At 42.7% G+C, this 14,671-nt stretch overlaps 24 non-coding genes across 24 annotated transcripts; 10 read left to right on the forward strand and 14 right to left on the reverse strand.

Moving 5' to 3' along the window:
• Positions 1-1,049: 1,049 nt before the first annotated feature.
• On the forward strand, positions 1,050-1,120 carry Trnag-gcc. Its single transcript has one exon. It is a non-coding gene; the product is annotated as a tRNA-Gly (tRNA).
• A 516-nt stretch (positions 1,121-1,636) lies between these two features.
• On the reverse strand, positions 1,637-1,708 carry Trnag-ucc. Its single transcript has one exon. It is a non-coding gene; the product is annotated as a tRNA-Gly (tRNA).
• A 329-nt stretch (positions 1,709-2,037) lies between these two features.
• Positions 2,038-2,108, forward strand: Trnag-gcc. Its single transcript has one exon. It is a non-coding gene; the product is annotated as a tRNA-Gly (tRNA).
• Positions 2,109-2,624: 516 nt separating this feature from the next.
• Trnag-ucc lies at positions 2,625-2,696 on the reverse strand. Its single transcript has one exon. It is a non-coding gene; the product is annotated as a tRNA-Gly (tRNA).
• An 840-nt stretch (positions 2,697-3,536) lies between these two features.
• On the reverse strand, positions 3,537-3,608 carry Trnag-ucc. Its single transcript has one exon. It is a non-coding gene; the product is annotated as a tRNA-Gly (tRNA).
• A 330-nt stretch (positions 3,609-3,938) lies between these two features.
• Trnag-gcc lies at positions 3,939-4,009 on the forward strand. Its single transcript has one exon. It is a non-coding gene; the product is annotated as a tRNA-Gly (tRNA).
• Positions 4,010-4,525: 516 nt separating this feature from the next.
• Positions 4,526-4,597, reverse strand: Trnag-ucc. Its single transcript has one exon. It is a non-coding gene; the product is annotated as a tRNA-Gly (tRNA).
• An 840-nt stretch (positions 4,598-5,437) lies between these two features.
• On the reverse strand, positions 5,438-5,509 carry Trnag-ucc. Its single transcript has one exon. It is a non-coding gene; the product is annotated as a tRNA-Gly (tRNA).
• A 330-nt stretch (positions 5,510-5,839) lies between these two features.
• Trnag-gcc lies at positions 5,840-5,910 on the forward strand. Its single transcript has one exon. It is a non-coding gene; the product is annotated as a tRNA-Gly (tRNA).
• A 516-nt stretch (positions 5,911-6,426) lies between these two features.
• Positions 6,427-6,498, reverse strand: Trnag-ucc. Its single transcript has one exon. It is a non-coding gene; the product is annotated as a tRNA-Gly (tRNA).
• A 329-nt stretch (positions 6,499-6,827) lies between these two features.
• Positions 6,828-6,898, forward strand: Trnag-gcc. The gene has a single exon. It is a non-coding gene; the product is annotated as a tRNA-Gly (tRNA).
• Positions 6,899-7,414: 516 nt separating this feature from the next.
• Positions 7,415-7,486, reverse strand: Trnag-ucc. The gene has a single exon. It is a non-coding gene; the product is annotated as a tRNA-Gly (tRNA).
• A 329-nt stretch (positions 7,487-7,815) lies between these two features.
• Trnag-gcc lies at positions 7,816-7,886 on the forward strand. The gene has a single exon. It is a non-coding gene; the product is annotated as a tRNA-Gly (tRNA).
• Positions 7,887-8,402: 516 nt separating this feature from the next.
• On the reverse strand, positions 8,403-8,474 carry Trnag-ucc. Its single transcript has one exon. It is a non-coding gene; the product is annotated as a tRNA-Gly (tRNA).
• A 329-nt stretch (positions 8,475-8,803) lies between these two features.
• Trnag-gcc lies at positions 8,804-8,874 on the forward strand. Its single transcript has one exon. It is a non-coding gene; the product is annotated as a tRNA-Gly (tRNA).
• Positions 8,875-9,390: 516 nt separating this feature from the next.
• Trnag-ucc lies at positions 9,391-9,462 on the reverse strand. The gene has a single exon. It is a non-coding gene; the product is annotated as a tRNA-Gly (tRNA).
• Positions 9,463-9,791: 329 nt separating this feature from the next.
• Positions 9,792-9,862, forward strand: Trnag-gcc. The gene has a single exon. It is a non-coding gene; the product is annotated as a tRNA-Gly (tRNA).
• Positions 9,863-10,378: 516 nt separating this feature from the next.
• On the reverse strand, positions 10,379-10,450 carry Trnag-ucc. Its single transcript has one exon. It is a non-coding gene; the product is annotated as a tRNA-Gly (tRNA).
• Positions 10,451-10,779: 329 nt separating this feature from the next.
• Positions 10,780-10,850, forward strand: Trnag-gcc. The gene has a single exon. It is a non-coding gene; the product is annotated as a tRNA-Gly (tRNA).
• Positions 10,851-11,366: 516 nt separating this feature from the next.
• Trnag-ucc lies at positions 11,367-11,438 on the reverse strand. The gene has a single exon. It is a non-coding gene; the product is annotated as a tRNA-Gly (tRNA).
• Positions 11,439-12,354: 916 nt separating this feature from the next.
• On the reverse strand, positions 12,355-12,426 carry Trnag-ucc. The gene has a single exon. It is a non-coding gene; the product is annotated as a tRNA-Gly (tRNA).
• Positions 12,427-13,342: 916 nt separating this feature from the next.
• Positions 13,343-13,414, reverse strand: Trnag-ucc. Its single transcript has one exon. It is a non-coding gene; the product is annotated as a tRNA-Gly (tRNA).
• A 329-nt stretch (positions 13,415-13,743) lies between these two features.
• Trnag-gcc lies at positions 13,744-13,814 on the forward strand. Its single transcript has one exon. It is a non-coding gene; the product is annotated as a tRNA-Gly (tRNA).
• A 516-nt stretch (positions 13,815-14,330) lies between these two features.
• On the reverse strand, positions 14,331-14,402 carry Trnag-ucc. The gene has a single exon. It is a non-coding gene; the product is annotated as a tRNA-Gly (tRNA).
• Positions 14,403-14,671: the final 269 nt, after the last annotated feature.

Here is a 14,671-nt window from a genome sequence, read left to right on the forward strand (position 1 = left end):
CTTTTCAGCTTCTTTCTTGCCTAAGGAGTGAGAAGCTTAGAAACGAGGCGGTGAGTGTGAAGCATCGGTGGTCTAGTGGTAGAATAATCGCCTGCCACGCGGGTGACCCGGGTTCGATTCCCGGTCGATGCACATTGTTTTTGTGCCTCTTGCCAACAAAAGGAATAGACACTCTCAAAAAGCGCGTCTCCAGAAAGCTGTATTCAATCTGTTACGCAATGCGAATGTTGTCAGTGATGTCACGTTTCTATGACGTCGTGCCATTGTGAGGTCACAAACGGGTCCCAAAATAGTCATCTGCCCGTTGGAATGATAATATGTATGCATTTACATGACTCTATTTGAAGGACTTCTACGGGTGGGATGTGCTGCGAATTTTAGCATTGTTCTGTACATGAATCGGTGCTTATCTGCAAACTACATTGACAGTGTCGGGCTATCAATTAAGCAATAATACGGCTAGTTCTACGTTCGATTACTCACAATATTTCATTTAATAGCGTGATTGAAAAGAAATATAAAGTGTCAACAGGAATGTACACACACCAACACGGTGCGTATTCATCATTGGAGGGTGCCATTTGTACTTTTCACCGACGGACTTTGAGGTTACATTTCTCATTCCCGGTCCCTACTGAAATAAAAAGATGCGTCGGCCGGGAATCGAACCCGCATCGACTGCTTGGAAGGCAACCATGCTAACCTTTACACCACCGACGCTGTCCATGAGGTGCATAGCCGGAAAAGACAATTTAATGAATTTCTCTGATTGATTGTCCACGCCTGGAGGCACGCCTTTAAACGAAATTGCTTACGTCACAAAATGATTTTTATTTTTAAAAAAATGTTTAAATGTATTCTTGACTTGATATGCGTCACGGGTCTGCAATGTACAGTGTAGTGGAAACAAATAATTCTATTTAAATGCATATGACACTGCAGTTGCAGCCATATGGAGCAAATGTATACGTCACTTGAATACTTCCTTCTTTTCAGCTTCTTTCTTGCCTAAGGAGTGAGAAGCTTAGAAACGAGGCGGTGAGTGTGAAGCATCGGTGGTCTAGTGGTAGAATACTCGCCTGCCACGCGGGTGACCCGGGTTCGATTCCCGGTCGATGCACATTGTTTTTGTGCCTCTTGCCAACAAAAGGAATAGACACTCTCAAAAAGCGCGTCTCCAGAAAGCTGTATTCAATCTGTTACGCAATGCGAATGTTGTCAGTGATGTCACGTTTCTATGACGTCGTGCCATTGTGAGGTCACAAACGGGTCCCAAAATAGTCATCTGCCCGTTGGAATGATAATATGTATGCATTTACATGACTCTATTTGAAGGACTTCTACGGGTGGGATGTGCTGCGAATTTTAGCATTGTTCTGTACATGAATCGGTGCTTATCTGCAAACTACATTGACAGTGTCGGGCTATCAATTAAGCAATAATACGGCTAGTTCTACGTTCGATTACTCACAATATTTCATTTAATAGCGTGATTGAAAAGAAATATAAAGTGTCAACAGGAATGTACACACACCAACACGGTGCGTATTCATCATTGGAGGGTGCCATTTGTACTTTTCACCGACGGACTTTGAGGTTACATTTCTCATTCCCGGTCCCTACTGAAATAAAAAGATGCGTCGGCCGGGAATCGAACCCGGATCGACTGCTTGGAAGGCAACCATGCTAACCTTTACACCACCGACGCTGTCCATGTGGTGCATAGCCGGAAAAGACAATTTAATGAATTTCTCTGATTGATTGTCCACGCCTGGAGGCACGCCTTTAAACGAAATTGCTTACGTCACAAAATGATTTTTATTTTTAAAAAAATGTTTAAATGTATTCTTGACTTGATATGCGTCACGGGTCTGCAATGTACAGTGTAGTGGAAACAAATAATTCTATTTAAATGCATATGACACTGCAGTTGCATCCATATGGAGCAAATGTATACGTCACTTGAATACTTCCTTCTTTTCAGCTTCTTTCTTGCCTAAGGAGTGAGAAGCTTAGAAACGAGGCGGTGAGTGTGAAGCATCGGTGGTCTAGTGGTAGAATACTCGCCTGCCACGCGGGTGACCCGGGTTCGATTCCCGGTCGATGCACATTGTTTTTGTGCCTCTTGCCAACAAAAGGAATAGACACTCTCAAAAAGCGCGTCTCCAGAAAGCTGTATTCAATCTGTTACGCAATGCGAATGTTGTCAGTGATGTCACGTTTCTATGACGTCGTGCCATTGTGAGGTCACAAACGGGTCCCAAAATAGTCATCTGCCCGTTGGAATGATAATATGTATGCATTTACATGACTCTATTTGAAGGACTTCTACGGGTGGGATGTGCTGCGAATTTTAGCATTGTTCTGTACATGAATCGGTGCTTATCTGCAAACTACATTGACAGTGTCGGGCTATCAATTAAGCAATAATACGGCTAGTTCTACGTTCGATTACTCACAATATTTCATTTAATAGCGTGATTGAAAAGAAATATAAAGTGTCAACAGGAATGTACACACACCAACACGGTGCGTATTCATCATTGGAGGGTGCCATTTGTACTTTTCACCGACGGACTTTGAGGTTACATTTCTCATTCCCGGTCCCTACTGAAATAAAAAGATGCGTCGGCCGGGAATCGAACCCGGATCGACTGCTTGGAAGGCAACCATGCTAACCTTTACACCACCGACGCTGTCCATGTGGTGCATAGCCGGAAAAGACAATTTAATGAATTTCTCTGATTGATTGTCCACGCCTGGAGGCACGCCTTTAAACGAAATTGCTTACGTCACAAAATGATTTTTATTTTTAAAAAAATGTTTAAATGTATTCTTGACTTGATATGCGTCACGGGTCTGCAATGTACAGTGTAGTGGAAACAAATAATTCTATTTAAATGCATATGACACTGCAGTTGCATCCATATGGAGCAAATGTATACGTCACCATCGGTGGTCTAGTGGTAGAATACTCGCCTGCCACGCGGGTGACCCGGGTTCGATTCCCGGTCGATGCACATTGTTTTTGTGCCTCTTGCCAACAAAAGGAATAGACACTCTCAAAAAGCGCGTCTCCAGAAAGCTGTATTCAATCTGTTACGCAATGCGAATGTTGTCAGTGATGTCACGTTTCTATGACGTCGTGCCATTGTGAGGTCACAAACGGGTCCCAAAATAGTCATCTGCCCGTTGGAATGATAATATGTATGCATTTACATGACTCTATTTGAAGGACTTCTACGGGTGGGATGTGCTGCGAATTTTAGCATTGTTCTGTACATGAATCGGTGCTTATCTGCAAACTACATTGACAGTGTCGGGCTATCAATTAAGCAATAATACGGCTAGTTCTACGTTCGATTACTCACAATATTTCATTTAATAGCGTGATTGAAAAGAAATATAAAGTGTCAACAGGAATGTACACACACCAACACGGTGCGTATTCATCATTGGAGGGTGCCATTTGTACTTTTCACCGACGGACTTTGAGGTTACATTTCTCATTCCCGGTCCCTACTGAAATAAAAAGATGCGTCGGCCGGGAATCGAACCCGGATCGACTGCTTGGAAGGCAACCATGCTAACCTTTACACCACCGACGCTGTCCATGTGGTGCATAGCCGGAAAAGACAATTTAATGAATTTCTCTGATTGATTGTCCACGCCTGGAGGCACGCCTTTAAACGAAATTGCTTACGTCACAAAATGATTTTTATTTTTAAAAAAAATGTTTAAATGTATTCTTGACTTGATATGCGTCACGGGTCTGCAATGTACAGTGTAGTGGAAACAAATAATTCTATTTAAATGCATATGACACTGCAGTTGCATCCATATGGAGCAAATGTATACGTCACTTGAATACTTCCTTCTTTTCAGCTTCTTTCTTGCCTAAGGAGTGAGAAGCTTAGAAACGAGGCGGTGAGTGTGAAGCATCGGTGGTCTAGTGGTAGAATACTCGCCTGCCACGCGGGTGACCCGGGTTCGATTCCCGGTCGATGCACATTGTTTTTGTGCCTCTTGCCAACAAAAGGAATAGACACTCTCAAAAAGCGCGTCTCCAGAAAGCTGTATTCAATCTGTTACGCAATGCGAATGTTGTCAGTGATGTCACGTTTCTATGACGTCGTGCCATTGTGAGGTCACAAACGGGTCCCAAAATAGTCATCTGCCCGTTGGAATGATAATATGTATGCATTTACATGACTCTATTTGAAGGACTTCTACGGGTGGGATGTGCTGCGAATTTTAGCATTGTTCTGTACATGAATCGGTGCTTATCTGCAAACTACATTGACAGTGTCGGGCTATCAATTAAGCAATAATACGGCTAGTTCTACGTTCGATTACTCACAATATTTCATTTAATAGCGTGATTGAAAAGAAATATAAAGTGTCAACAGGAATGTACACACACCAACACGGTGCGTATTCATCATTGGAGGGTGCCATTTGTACTTTTCACCGACGGACTTTGAGGTTACATTTCTCATTCCCGGTCCCTACTGAAATAAAAAGATGCGTCGGCCGGGAATCGAACCCGGATCGACTGCTTGGAAGGCAACCATGCTAACCTTTACACCACCGACGCTGTCCATGTGGTGCATAGCCGGAAAAGACAATTTAATGAATTTCTCTGATTGATTGTCCACGCCTGGAGGCACGCCTTTAAACGAAATTGCTTACGTCACAAAATGATTTTTATTTTTAAAAAAATGTTTAAATGTATTCTTGACTTGATATGCGTCACGGGTCTGCAATGTACAGTGTAGTGGAAACAAATAATTCTATTTAAATGCATATGACACTGCAGTTGCATCCATATGGAGCAAATGTATACGTCACCATCGGTGGTCTAGTGGTAGAATACTCGCCTGCCACGCGGGTGACCCGGGTTCGATTCCCGGTCGATGCACATTGTTTTTGTGCCTCTTGCCAACAAAAGGAATAGACACTCTCAAAAAGCGCGTCTCCAGAAAGCTGTATTCAATCTGTTACGCAATGCGAATGTTGTCAGTGATGTCACGTTTCTATGACGTCGTGCCATTGTGAGGTCACAAACGGGTCCCAAAATAGTCATCTGCCCGTTGGAATGATAATATGTATGCATTTACATGACTCTATTTGAAGGACTTCTACGGGTGGGATGTGCTGCGAATTTTAGCATTGTTCTGTACATGAATCGGTGCTTATCTGCAAACTACATTGACAGTGTCGGGCTATCAATTAAGCAATAATACGGCTAGTTCTACGTTCGATTACTCACAATATTTCATTTAATAGCGTGATTGAAAAGAAATATAAAGTGTCAACAGGAATGTACACACACCAACACGGTGCGTATTCATCATTGGAGGGTGCCATTTGTACTTTTCACCGACGGACTTTGAGGTTACATTTCTCATTCCCGGTCCCTACTGAAATAAAAAGATGCGTCGGCCGGGAATCGAACCCGGATCGACTGCTTGGAAGGCAACCATGCTAACCTTTACACCACCGACGCTGTCCATGTGGTGCATAGCCGGAAAAGACAATTTAATGAATTTCTCTGATTGATTGTCCACGCCTGGAGGCACGCCTTTAAACGAAATTGCTTACGTCACAAAATGATTTTTATTTTTAAAAAAAATGTTTAAATGTATTCTTGACTTGATATGCGTCACGGGTCTGCAATGTACAGTGTAGTGGAAACAAATAATTCTATTTAAATGCATATGACACTGCAGTTGCATCCATATGGAGCAAATGTATACGTCACTTGAATACTTCCTTCTTTTCAGCTTCTTTCTTGCCTAAGGAGTGAGAAGCTTAGAAACGAGGCGGTGAGTGTGAAGCATCGGTGGTCTAGTGGTAGAATACTCGCCTGCCACGCGGGTGACCCGGGTTCGATTCCCGGTCGATGCACATTGTTTTTGTGCCTCTTGCCAACAAAAGGAATAGACACTCTCAAAAAGCGCGTCTCCAGAAAGCTGTATTCAATCTGTTACGCAATGCGAATGTTGTCAGTGATGTCACGTTTCTATGACGTCGTGCCATTGTGAGGTCACAAACGGGTCCCAAAATAGTCATCTGCCCGTTGGAATGATAATATGTATGCATTTACATGACTCTATTTGAAGGACTTCTACGGGTGGGATGTGCTGCGAATTTTAGCATTGTTCTGTACATGAATCGGTGCTTATCTGCAAACTACATTGACAGTGTCGGGCTATCAATTAAGCAATAATACGGCTAGTTCTACGTTCGATTACTCACAATATTTCATTTAATAGCGTGATTGAAAAGAAATATAAAGTGTCAACAGGAATGTACACACACCAACACGGTGCGTATTCATCATTGGAGGGTGCCATTTGTACTTTTCACCGACGGACTTTGAGGTTACATTTCTCATTCCCGGTCCCTACTGAAATAAAAAGATGCGTCGGCCGGGAATCGAACCCGGATCGACTGCTTGGAAGGCAACCATGCTAACCTTTACACCACCGACGCTGTCCATGTGGTGCATAGCCGGAAAAGACAATTTAATGAATTTCTCTGATTGATTGTCCACGCCTGGAGGCACGCCTTTAAACGAAATTGCTTACGTCACAAAATGATTTTTATTTTTAAAAAAATGTTTAAATGTATTCTTGACTTGATATGCGTCACGGGTCTGCAATGTACAGTGTAGTGGAAACAAATAATTCTATTTAAATGCATATGACACTGCAGTTGCATCCATATGGAGCAAATGTATACGTCACTTGAATACTTCCTTCTTTTCAGCTTCTTTCTTGCCTAAGGAGTGAGAAGCTTAGAAACGAGGCGGTGAGTGTGAAGCATCGGTGGTCTAGTGGTAGAATACTCGCCTGCCACGCGGGTGACCCGGGTTCGATTCCCGGTCGATGCACATTGTTTTTGTGCCTCTTGCCAACAAAAGGAATAGACACTCTCAAAAAGCGCGTCTCCAGAAAGCTGTATTCAATCTGTTACGCAATGCGAATGTTGTCAGTGATGTCACGTTTCTATGACGTCGTGCCATTGTGAGGTCACAAACGGGTCCCAAAATAGTCATCTGCCCGTTGGAATGATAATATGTATGCATTTACATGACTCTATTTGAAGGACTTCTACGGGTGGGATGTGCTGCGAATTTTAGCATTGTTCTGTACATGAATCGGTGCTTATCTGCAAACTACATTGACAGTGTCGGGCTATCAATTAAGCAATAATACGGCTAGTTCTACGTTCGATTACTCACAATATTTCATTTAATAGCGTGATTGAAAAGAAATATAAAGTGTCAACAGGAATGTACACACACCAACACGGTGCGTATTCATCATGGGAGGGTGCCATTTGTACTTTTCACCGACGGACTTTGAGGTTACATTTCTCATTCCCGGTCCCTACTGAAATAAAAAGATGCGTCGGCCGGGAATCGAACCCGGATCGACTGCTTGGAAGGCAACCATGCTAACCTTTACACCACCGACGCTGTCCATGTGGTGCATAGCCGGAAAAGACAATTTAATGAATTTCTCTGATTGATTGTCCACGCCTGGAGGCACGCCTTTAAACGAAATTGCTTACGTCACAAAATGATTTTTATTTTTAAAAAAATGTTTAAATGTATTCTTGACTTGATATGCGTCACGGGTCTTCAATGTACAGTGTAGTGGAAACAAATAATTCTATTTAAATGCATATGACACTGCAGTTGCATCCATATGGAGCAAATGTATACGTCACTTGAATACTTCCTTCTTTTCAGCTTCTTTCTTGCCTAAGGAGTGAGAAGCTTAGAAACGAGGCGGTGAGTGTGAAGCATCGGTGGTCTAGTGGTAGAATACTCGCCTGCCACGCGGGTGACCCGGGTTCGATTCCCGGTCGATGCACATTGTTTTTGTGCCTCTTGCCAACAAAAGGAATAGACACTCTCAAAAAGCGCGTCTCCAGAAAGCTGTATTCAATCTGTTACGCAATGCGAATGTTGTCAGTGATGTCACGTTTCTATGACGTCGTGCCATTGTGAGGTCACAAACGGGTCCCAAAATAGTCATCTGCCCGTTGGAATGATAATATGTATGCATTTACATGACTCTATTTGAAGGACTTCTACGGGTGGGATGTGCTGCGAATTTTAGCATTGTTCTGTACATGAATCGGTGCTTATCTGCAAACTACATTGACAGTGTCGGGCTATCAATTAAGCAATAATACGGCTAGTTCTACGTTCGATTACTCACAATATTTCATTTAATAGCGTGATTGAAAAGAAATATAAAGTGTCAACAGGAATGTACACACACCAACACGGTGCGTATTCATCATTGGAGGGTGCCATTTGTACTTTTCACCGACGGACTTTGAGGTTACATTTCTCATTCCCGGTCCCTACTGAAATAAAAAGATGCGTCGGCCGGGAATCGAACCCGGATCGACTGCTTGGAAGGCAACCATGCTAACCTTTACACCACCGACGCTGTCCATGTGGTGCATAGCCGGAAAAGACAATTTAATGAATTTCTCTGATTGATTGTCCACGCCTGGAGGCACGCCTTTAAACGAAATTGCTTACGTCACAAAATGATTTTTATTTTAAAAAAAATGTTTAAATGTATTCTTGACTTGATATGCGTCACGGGTCTGCAATGTACAGTGTAGTGGAAACAAATAATTCTATTTAAATGCATATGACACTGCAGTTGCATCCATATGGAGCAAATGTATACGTCACTTGAATACTTCCTTCTTTTCAGCTTCTTTCTTGCCTAAGGAGTGAGAAGCTTAGAAACGAGGCGGTGAGTGTGAAGCATCGGTGGTCTAGTGGTAGAATACTCGCCTGCCACGCGGGTGACCCGGGTTCGATTCCCGGTCGATGCACATTGTTTTTGTGCCTCTTGCCAACAAAAGGAATAGACACTCTCAAAAAGCGCGTCTCCAGAAAGCTGTATTCAATCTGTTACGCAATGCGAATGTTGTCAGTGATGTCACGTTTCTATGACGTCGTGCCATTGTGAGGTCACAAACGGGTCCCAAAATAGTCATCTGCCCGTTGGAATGATAATATGTATGCATTTACATGACTCTATTTGAAGGACTTCTACGGGTGGGATGTGCTGCGAATTTTAGCATTGTTCTGTACATGAATCGGTGCTTATCTGCAAACTACATTGACAGTGTCGGGCTATCAATTAAGCAATAATACGGCTAGTTCTACGTTCGATTACTCACAATATTTCATTTAATAGCGTGATTGAAAAGAAATATAAAGTGTCAACAGGAATGTACACACACCAACACGGTGCGTATTCATCATTGGAGGGTGCCATTTGTACTTTTCACCGACGGACTTTGAGGTTACATTTCTCATTCCCGGTCCCTACTGAAATAAAAAGATGCGTCGGCCGGGAATCGAACCCGGATCGACTGCTTGGAAGGCAACCATGCTAACCTTTACACCACCGACGCTGTCCATGTGGTGCATAGCCGGAAAAGACAATTTAATGAATTTCTCTGATTGATTGTCCACGCCTGGAGGCACGCCTTTAAACGAAATTGCTTACGTCACAAAATGATTTTTATTTTTAAAAAAATGTTTAAATGTATTCTTGACTTGATATGCGTCACGGGTCTGCAATGTACAGTGTAGTGGAAACAAATAATTCTATTTAAATGCATATGACACTGCAGTTGCATCCATATGGAGCAAATGTATACGTCACTTGAATACTTCCTTCTTTTCAGCTTCTTTCTTGCCTAAGGAGTGAGAAGCTTAGAAACGAGGCGGTGAGTGTGAAGCATCGGTGGTCTAGTGGTAGAATACTCGCCTGCCACGCGGGTGACCCGGGTTCGATTCCCGGTCGATGCACATTGTTTTTGTGCCTCTTGCCAACAAAAGGAATAGACACTCTCAAAAAGCGCGTCTCCAGAAAGCTGTATTCAATCTGTTACGCAATGCGAATGTTGTCAGTGATGTCACGTTTCTATGACGTCGTGCCATTGTGAGGTCACAAACGGGTCCCAAAATAGTCATCTGCCCGTTGGAATGATAATATGTATGCATTTACATGACTCTATTTGAAGGACTTCTACGGGTGGGATGTGCTGCGAATTTTAGCATTGTTCTGTACATGAATCGGTGCTTATCTGCAAACTACATTGACAGTGTCGGGCTATCAATTAAGCAATAATACGGCTAGTTCTACGTTCGATTACTCACAATATTTCATTTAATAGCGTGATTGAAAAGAAATATAAAGTGTCAACAGGAATGTACACACACCAACACGGTGCGTATTCATCATTGGAGGGTGCCATTTGTACTTTTCACCGACGGACTTTGAGGTTACATTTCTCATTCCCGGTCCCTACTGAAATAAAAAGATGCGTCGGCCGGGAATCGAACCCGGATCGACTGCTTGGAAGGCAACCATGCTAACCTTTACACCACCGACGCTGTCCATGTGGTGCATAGCCGGAAAAGACAATTTAATGAATTTCTCTGATTGATTGTCCACGCCTGGAGGCACGCCTTTAAACGAAATTGCTTACGTCACAAAATGATTTTTATTTTTAAAAAAATGTTTAAATGTATTCTTGACTTGATATGCGTCACGGGTCTGCAATGTACAGTGTAGTGGAAACAAATAATTCTATTTAAATGCATATGACACTGCAGTTGCATCCATATGGAGCAAATGTATACGTCACTTGAATACTTCCTTCTTTTCAGCTTCTTTCTTGCCTAAGGAGTGAGAAGCTTAGAAACGAGGCGGTGAGTGTGAAGCATCGGTGGTCTAGTGGTAGAATACTCGCCTGCCACGCGGGTGACCCGGGTTCGATTCCCGGTCGATGCACATTGTTTTTGTGCCTCTTGCCAACAAAAGGAATAGACACTCTCAAAAAGCGCGTCTCCAGAAAGCTGTATTCAATCTGTTACGCAATGCGAATGTTGTCAGTGATGTCACGTTTCTATGACGTCGTGCCATTGTGAGGTCACAAACGGGTCCCAAAATAGTCATCTGCCCGTTGGAATGATAATATGTATGCATTTACATGACTCTATTTGAAGGACTTCTACGGGTGGGATGTGCTGCGAATTTTAGCATTGTTCTGTACATGAATCGGTGCTTATCTGCAAACTACATTGACAGTGTCGGGCTATCAATTAAGCAATAATACGGCTAGTTCTACGTTCGATTACTCACAATATTTCATTTAATAGCGTGATTGAAAAGAAATATAAAGTGTCAACAGGAATGTACACAAACCAACACGGTGCGTATTCATCATTGGAGGGTGCCATTTGTACTTTTCACCGACGGACTTTGAGGTTACATTTCTCATTCCCGGTCCCTACTGAAATAAAAAGATGCGTCGGCCGGGAATCGAACCCGGATCGACTGCTTGGAAGGCAACCATGCTAACCTTTACACCACCGACGCTGTCCATGTGGTGCATAGCCGGAAAAGACAATTTAATGAATTTCTCTGATTGATTGTCCACGCCTGGAGGCACGCCTTTAAACGAAATTGCTTACGTCACAAAATGATTTTTATTTTTAAAAAAATGTTTAAATGTATTCTTGACTTGATATGCGTCACGGGTCTGCAATGTACAGTGTAGTGGAAACAAATAATTCTATTTAAATGCATATGACACTGCAGTTGCATCCATATGGAGCAAATGTATACGTCACTTGAATACTTCCTTCTTTTCAGCTTCTTTCTTGCCTAAGGAGTGAGAAGCTTAGAAACGAGGCGGTGAGTGTGAAGCATCGGTGGTCTAGTGGTAGAATACTCGCCTGCCACGCGGGTGACCCGGGTTCCATTCCCGGTCGATGCACATTGTTTTTGTGCCTCTTGCCAACAAAAGGAATAGACACTCTCAAAAAGCGCGTCTCCAGAAAGCTGTATTCAATCTGTTACGCAATGCGAATGTTGTCAGTGATGTCACGTTTCTATGACGTCGTGCCATTGTGAGGTCACAAACGGGTCCCAAAATAGTCATCTGCCCGTTGGAATGATAATATGTATGCATTTACATGACTCTATTTGAAGGACTTCTACGGGTGGGATGTGCTGCGAATTTTAGCATTGTTCTGTACATGAATCGGTGCTTATCTGCAAACTACATTGACAGTGTCGGGCTATCAATTAAGCAATAATACGGCTAGTTCTACGTTCGATTACTCACAATATTTCATTTAATAGCGTGATTGAAAAGAAATATAAAGTGTCAACAGGAATGTACACACACCAACACGGTGCGTATTCATCATTGGAGGGTGCCATTTGTACTTTTCACCGACGGACTTTGAGGTTACATTTCTCATTCCCGGTCCCTACTGAAATAAAAAGATGCGTCGGCCGGGAATCGAACCCGGATCGACTGCTTGGAAGGCAACCATGCTAACCTTTACACCACCGACGCTGTCCATGTGGTGCATAGCCGGAAAAGACAATTTAATGAATTTCTCTGATTGATTGTCCACGCCTGGAGGCACGCCTTTAAACGAAATTGCTTACGTCACAAAATGATTTTTATTTTTAAAAAAATGTTTAAATGTATTCTTGACTTGATATGCGTCACGGGTCTGCAATGTACAGTGTAGTGGAAACAAATAATTCTATTTAAATGCATATGACACTGCAGTTGCATCCATATGGAGCAAATGTATACGTCACTTGAATACTTCCTTCTTTTCAGCTTCTTTCTTGCCTAAGGAGTGAGAAGCTTAGAAACGAGGCGGTGAGTGTGAAGCATCGGTGGTCTAGTGGTAGAATACTCGCCTGCCATGTGGGTGACCCGGGTTCCATTCCCGGTCGATGCACATTGTTTTTGTGCCTCTTGCCAACAAAAGGAATAGACACTCTCAAAAAGCGCGTCTCCAGAAAGCTGTATTCAATCTGTTACGCAATGCGAATGTTGTCAGTGATGTCACGTTTCTATGACGTCGTGCCATTGTGAGGTCACAAACGGGTCCCAAAATAGTCATCTGCCCGTTGGAATGATAATATGTATGCATTTACATGACTCTATTTGAAGGACTTCTACGGGTGGGATGTGCTGCGAATTTTAGCATTGTTCTGTACATGAATCGGTGCTTATCTGCAAACTACATTGACAGTGTCGGGCTATCAATTAAGCAATAATACGGCTAGTTCTACGTTCGATTACTCACAATATTTCATTTAATAGCGTGATTGAAAAGAAATATAAAGTGTCAACAGGAATGTACACACACCAACACGGTGCGTATTCATCATTGGAGGGTGCCATTTGTACTTTTCACCGACGGACTTTGAGGTTACATTTCTCATTCCCGGTCCCTACTGAAATAAAAAGATGCGTCGGCCGGGAATCGAACCCGGATCGACTGCTTGGAAGGCAACCATGCTAACCTTTACACCACCGACGCTGTCCATGTGGTGCATAGCCGGAAAAGACAATTTAATGAATTTCTCTGATTGATTGTCCACGCCTGGAGGCACGCCTTTAAACGAAATTGCTTACGTCACAAAATGATTTTTATTTTAAAAAAAATGTTTAAATGTATTCTTGACTTGATATGCGTCACGGGTCTGCAATGTACAGTGTAGTGGAAACAAATAATTCTATTTAAATGCATATGACACTGCAGTTGCATCCATATGGAGCAAATGTATACGTCACTTGAATACTTCCTTCTTTTCAGCTTCTTTCTTGCCTAAGGAGTGAGAAGCTTAGAAACGAGGCGGTGAGTGTGAAGCATCGGTGGTCTAGTGGTAGAATACTCGCCTGCCACGCGGGTGACCCGGGTTCGATTCCCGGTCGATGCACATTGTTTTTGTGCCTCTTGCCAACAAAAGGAATAGACACTCTCAAAAAGCGCGTCTCCAGAAAGCTGTATTCAATCTGTTACGCAATGCGAATGTTGTCAGTGATGTCACGTTTCTATGACGTCGTGCCATTGTGAGGTCACAAACGGGTCCCAAAATAGTCATCTGCCCGTTGGAATGATAATATGTATGCATTTACATGACTCTATTTGAAGGACTTCTACGGGTGGGATGTGCTGCGAATTTTAGCATTGTTCTGTACATGAATCGGTGCTTATCTGCAAACTACATTGACAGTGTCGGGCTATCAATTAAGCAATAATACGGCTAGTTCTACGTTCGATTACTCACAATATTTCATTTAATAGCGTGATTGAAAAGAAATATAAAGTGTCAACAGGAATGTACACACACCAACACGGTGCGTATTCATCATTGGAGGGTGCCATTTGTACTTTTCACCGACGGACTTTGAGGTTACATTTCTCATTCCCGGTCCCTACTGAAATAAAAAGATGCGTCGGCCGGGAATCGAACCCGGATCGACTGCTTGGAAGGCAACCATGCTAACCTTTACACCACCGACGCTGTCCATGTGGTGCATAGCCGGAAAAGACAATTTAATGAATTTCTCTGATTGATTGTCCACGCCTGGAGGCACGCCTTTAAACGAAATTGCTTACGTCACAAAATGATTTTTATTTTTAAAAAAATGTTTAAATGTATTCTTGACTTGATATGCGTCACGGGTCTGCAATGTACAGTGTAGTGGAAACAAATAATTCTATTTAAATGCATATGACACTGCAGTTGCATCCATATGGAGCAAATGTATACGTCACTTGAATACTTCCTTC

This window comes from Haliotis rufescens, unplaced genomic scaffold (assembly GCF_023055435.1).
Source record: "Haliotis rufescens isolate VD_foot unplaced genomic scaffold, xgHalRufe1.0.p SCAF_5, whole genome shotgun sequence".
NCBI classification, from domain to species: domain Eukaryota; kingdom Metazoa; phylum Mollusca; class Gastropoda; order Lepetellida; family Haliotidae; genus Haliotis; species Haliotis rufescens.